The sequence below is a fragment of the Macaca nemestrina genome, chromosome 9, assembly GCF_043159975.1.
Source record: "Macaca nemestrina isolate mMacNem1 chromosome 9, mMacNem.hap1, whole genome shotgun sequence".
Lineage (NCBI taxonomy): Eukaryota > Metazoa > Chordata > Mammalia > Primates > Cercopithecidae > Macaca > Macaca nemestrina.
Genome location: NC_092133.1, coordinates 10,038,845 through 10,045,023, shown reverse-complemented (window position 1 = coordinate 10,045,023; position 6,179 = coordinate 10,038,845).

Genomic DNA, 6,179 nt, shown 5'->3' with positions numbered 1-6,179 from the left:
CCCAGGAGCATCAGTAGGACCCAGAATTTCCCCTGGCACCAAACTGGACCACTTTGCACCTTGCACCCAGGAGAACTGACTTAGAGGGCCCTGGTGTTGGCTCTGGGACCTGGGCTGAGATGGATTTGGGGAGAGGCTGGGTGGAGCTTGGCCTCTACAGTTTGTTCTTGCAGATTCGGGGGGAAAGTGGTCTGAGAGCAGTGTGATTTGTAAGTTCCCCCACCTTCCCCGCTGGCTCACACTGTCTCCCCAGACCAGTGGCCTATTAGCCCCCAAAAAGTTAGTCCAACCCCAGGCCAGCTGCCTTTGCTCTGCTGTGGCCTAAGTTCTGGCCTGGTCAAAGGAAGGTGGCAGGAACCCCAGGCTTGCTCTTGCCTCCTCGCACCTCCTTCCAAAAATGCGGAGTGAAAGAGTAAAAGCCAGACACTTTTAGGGGCTGACTGTCTAGAAAGGAGGAATCAGAGGTCCCAAGGAACACAGTTGTGCAACTTCCTAGGGAATCTGCATCAGGAGAAAGAAGCGGCTAGGACACATGGTGGCTTCGCTCAGCCTGGCTGAGACATCACTGTGCAGAGGAAGAGATCTGTCAGGGGTCCGGAGGAGCAGAGTCCTGGAGCATCTGGGAGGGCGGCATGTGGCAGCTGCAGGCTCTGGCCCAGAACTGTGAACACACCTGCCCGTCACTCTCCAAAGATTTACTGAACACTTACTGTGTGCCAGGCCCCGTGCTTTGTCAGGCTCTGGGGAGACAAGTCATTACTCTGCAATGTGGGAAGCAGGGCTGCCCTGGAACTGTGTACTCAGTGCTGTGGGGGTACAGAGGGAGGGCTGAAGAACTTAGCTGGTGGGAAAGGAGGGTTCTGGAAGGCTTCTCAGAGATGGTGGCACTGGGCCAGAACTTACAGTAGGGAAGAGCATGTGGCAAGGCACAGAGGAGATGGGAGCCTGCCTGGCGAGGGGTCCAGTGGTGACAGAGCTCACTGTGGGTCCAGAGATGGTGTCAGGTGAGGGCTGAGAGGGAGGGCAAGCGCCCCTTGAGATGGGCTTAACGTGATGGTGATCTGTGTCCAGTGGGAGATGATAGAAGTCTCGAGGTTGGGAATATCAGAATTAGGTCTCTTTTAGAAAGAGAGGCCAAGGAGAAAATCCATATATTCTTAGCTACCAAAAAAGAGAAGGAAGAAAGAAAAGAAAGAAGAGAAGCGAGACAGAAAAGAAGGAAGGAGAGAAGGAAGAATGGGAAAGGAAGGAAGAAGGAAGGAAGGAAGGGAAAACAAAGGAAGGAAGGAGAAAAAGGGAAGGAAAGAAGGAAAGAAAAAAGGAAGGAGGGAGTGGAGGAAGGAAGGAAAAAGGAAGGAAGGAGACCTAGCCACTTCTTTCTCCTGATGCAGATTCCCTAGGAAGTTGCATGAAGAAGGAAGGAAGGAAGGAAGGAAAGAAGGAAGGAAGGAAGGAATGAGAGAAAGAAGGAAGGAAAACGAATCTCATTCATTTTGAAGGGCATCTGCATTACACAGCATGGGGAAGGAAGCATAATTCACTCTCAAGAACCAACCACATCAGGCAGGGCACATCTTCTGACAATATCCTGAGGGGAGCGAATGTTTGTCTTCAGTAGGGGAGTGCCACACATTTAATATCAATGCAGGGTCCTGATGGGCACTGCCACATACCCCCGGGACAAACGGAAAAATCCACACAGCAGAAACAAGCAGTTGGCAAAAGCTGTCCTCATGCTACTTGGCAATTCGATCACCCTCCCTTCACTCCCACCCCTATCTCCGGGTGTTGCACAGTTTGCCCGTACAGTGTGTCATGTAAATAGCATCTAGCACTTAAAGGTCAAATTTGATGAGTCTAATCAATCTCAGCAGTGTTTTAGTTCATCACGTATACCCATATTTAAGGACTTTTAAAGTAATTTGGATTTTTGACTCAAAAGATGATATGCCCCCCTTGGGGCACGCGTGAGTTCTTAGGAACACCAGCGTGTGGCATTTCCTGTGTCCTCTCACGCATGCTCAGCATGTCAGTGTTGTACTCATTCCCTGGCACGGAAGAATTGTTGCACGTCTTTAATGGAAGCCAAAGTCCATGATTTGATGGTTTCAAGAGCCTAAAAGCTGTATTTGGAGACAGGAAGTCTACTCTGAACTGTGAGAGTTAGAGTATCACCATCAAGGCCCAAGGCTTCAGTCTTATCCTGGACAATCCTCAGGGATTGGGTTTGGTGTTGGGGGAGCACTGGATGCCATCACATTGACACTCAATTGATTGGGTGACCCAAGATGGTCAGTTGCCTAAGGACCAGACCATAGTGACTGCTCATGCATCCGCTAAAATACCAAACGCTCTGCACCAAAAGACTCAGCTTGACATTGCCTTGCATTCAACTCATGTATTACCAAATCTTTGCTTGAATTATTAATAGTAACCAAACCCTCTGCTCTAACAACCTTCGAATGTCAAGTTCCTTTGCAAGCTGAAATTGTTCCAAACCTCAACACTCCTGTTTTACAACAAACATGTAAATACAACCTTTTTTGGAGTGCAGAAACATTTGTGGAGTCTGGTGTGCCGCCAACCCCATCAGGATTTCCCCAGGGGAAAGTGGCTAACTCTGGATCACAAACAGCCTTGGAAGTCCAGCAACAAATCAAAAAGGTGCCTTGCCTGACCCCCATTACCACCTGGGGTGGTTTTTCTAGACACTGGAATAGGCCAGACTTAATTTTCTCAGGCTCATCTGGGAGAAGGATCAAATCCTGCCATCTGGATGTGCATTATTCATGCTGGTGTTTGGTGAGGAAGCTCCTAGGAATGCATATATCTCTCCTTCTGCCATTGTATGTCGTGCGTAGTGGATGCCAGTAGACAACTTTAGCCACTTCCGTACGTCCTTCTTTATGGAACACCCTCATTTCCCCACATGGAGGTTTTACTCTGCCCAGTGTCCAATGGGAGAACCATCCCTTCCCTTTAGTGAGAGGACAGTTGGCTAAATGCTATTCTCAGTGCTCCTGGAGGCTCCTAGTAATGAGGGCACTGAACACCAATTCTTTACATTCTTTGAATTTTCATAGATTCCTATTTTTTTCATGTTTGTGCAAAGTGGGGTGAGGAACTCACACCAACCACAGCTTGGGGCATCCAGAGAGTGGCTAATAGATAATAGAAGGGAGTCCAATTAAGGAAACCCAAGGTATGTGCCAGCTGGTTTAGCATTCAATATGGAAATGCACTTTATATTTATTTGCACACGTCAAGAATACTCTTGGAAACCAGGATTTAGAAAAATAAAAGATATTTCATTCCTGGGGACAAAGTGACCTGCAAATGATTGGCTTTTGTACAATGCTGTAATCCCTTAATGTCAGACTCTTAGGAAAATGGGTGGGACATCTGTGTGTTTGTGTTGGAGTGAATGTGCCCATAACCCTGTGCTCCTGTGTGCCTGTGTGCCCATGATTATATGCACATGGGTGAATGTTTGTGTGCCCATGAGTATATGCATACGGATGAATGTTTGTGTGCCCATGATTATATGCACATGGGTGAATGTTTGTGTGCCCATGAGTATATGCATACGGATGAATGTTTGTGTGCCCATGATTATATGCACATGGGTGAATGTTTGTGTGCCCATGATTATATGCACATGGGTGAATGTTTGTGTGCCCATGATTATATGCATATGGGTGAATGTTTGTGTGCCCATGAGTATATGCATACGGATGAATGTTTGTGTACCCATGGTTATATGCATATGGGTGAATGTTTGTGTGCCCATGAGTATATGCATACGGATGAATGTTTGTGTGCCCATGATTATATGCACATGGGTGAATGTTTGTGTGCCCATGATTATATGCATATGGGTGAATGTTTGTGTGCCCATGAGTATATGCATACGGATGAATGTTTGTGTACCCATGGTTATATGCATATGGGTGAATGTTTGTGTGCCCATGATTATATGCATGAAGGTGAATGTTTGTGTGTCCATGATTATATGCATGTGGGTGAATGTTCATGAACAGCAACAGCTACACTCGGAGTAGAAAACAAATGAAGCAAAAGTTTAGCATCCTCTCATGTTTGTCAACATCATAGTTTTACGTTTACTTTCTTCTAATCTATTAAACATAAATATGGCTCCATTTGTTTAGTATTACCAGAAACTCTCCCAATACGGCAATATTACCTTCTGTGTAATCCACTTGCCAACAGCTGTTTTCTGTTGAAATGGGACTCAAGAATTTTGAATCCAAGGCCAATGCTGCCTGCTCTGTTTACAATGGTTTGTGTTTCGTGAATACATATCAAATGTTGTAATATATTTTTATGATAGAATTGATGGTTAACACAGGGAAAAAGTATATATTGTGATTCTGTCCAATAAAGCCTCCTGTTATAAAATCTCATGCACCTTTTGATGACCTGATGTAAACACATTTTTAGGTACAGGTTAATTGCCAGAAATGTTAGTTTCATGTAATTTCATGGTGACACTGAAGTTTCTATTTCTTGTCTTTCCTGTCTTCCAATATTGTACTCCTTTTCTCTTCCATCTCCAATGCCCTAGGTGCTCCTGCCCACCCCTGCAGCCTTCTGAGTAGTAGGTATTTATCTTTCGGGGGCCTTCTCTTAACTTGCCCAAAAGCACAGCAGCCCTCCCCTTCCCAAACACCCCTGACCAGGGGGATGTGTATTCCCCACCCTCTCAAATACCTTGCAATTTTTGCCACTTTGGCCCGGTTCCTCAGGCTTTGCTAGATGACTAATTAACTTCTTGGATCTCAGAAACAGAGTAGGAGGGGCCTGGGAGAAGGAGGACCAGACTTCTCGGTTGCCTGCTGTGTGCTTGGCACTTTGCTAGGGGTCTTGGCTATAGTTTCTCATTGAAGAGCTCTAGAGGTGGGGCTTCTCAATTAGTAGATGCAGGGACTGAGTTCAGAGAAGTTAAATGACTTACCCAGGATCACACAGTAAGGGGGCATAGAGATTTGATCCCAGGTGTGACTGATACTAAACTCATATTTTTACCAAATCCATGAAGACGCTTCCTGAACTTAGAGATGATTCAGCAAAGGCCTGTCTTTTACAGTTGGGGAGACTGATGCATAAAGAAGGAACTGACTTCCTGATATCAGATAGTAGAACTCGCATGTCCTAGGAGCTTAGGCAAGTTACTACATTCTTTCAAAACTCTCTACTATTTTCTGGTTCAAATATCAGATTTGCCTTTCTATCCCAGCACATTCCCCTTTCTGTGGCACCATTTCCTCCCCTCCAAATAGGGAGAAGGACCCTCTGTTCCTCAAGGTCTTGTGGGGATTAAATCAGCATGGCACATAAAGCACATAGCGGGTGCTTCACATCTGGAGACACCAGATGCCCAATCCACATCACAGTGGCTCTCATGGGACTGGGGTCCCCCAGGCCTCAGCTACTGCTTCCTTAGGACAGTACTTCCTGCTCAGCCAAAGAATTAACATAAAATTAATATCCCAACATGCACAGCGACTAAGAGCCAGAGCACACGTTATCAAATTACCAGCATTGCCATTAACTGGCTGTACCACCTAGAAAGAGTGACTTATCCTCTCTATGCCTCAGTTTCCTTGTGGATAACACTGGCTAGCATCACTACTGAGTCATCATGCTTCAGGCACTCAGAACAGCACTTGACACAGGGTCAGCTGCACAGTGAACATTGCCAGTCAGCCTTAGTGCTGTCTTTTTAGATAGCACTCTGTCTCCATAGAGGGGGTATAAAGGCAGGCTTGGGAGAGATTGTGGATGAGGGGACTCGGCTGGGGCTCCTTAACCTTGTTCACACCCATAGTGCTCACGACATGGCAGCTTGATCCATTTCTGAGCGAATTTTCACAGCAGTCTCAAGCCTGACACTGGGGCCAGGTATTTGAGCAAGAAGATCCAGACATGATGCAGCCGGGTATCCCGTGGTGCTCGATGGCCCAGCACCCACATAGGACTAACGCAGCTGATTCTAACTTCGCTAGGCCCATAGAGCATGGACATTGCGTATGGGGCTTTACTCCTGGGAAGTGAAGGAGTGGCAGGGGCCCCACAACATTCTTTTAGGGTGGGCTCCAGGCCACTGTTCTGAGCAGACAGACCTCTTCTTGCCCTCCAATGCTGAATTGGGCTGTCTT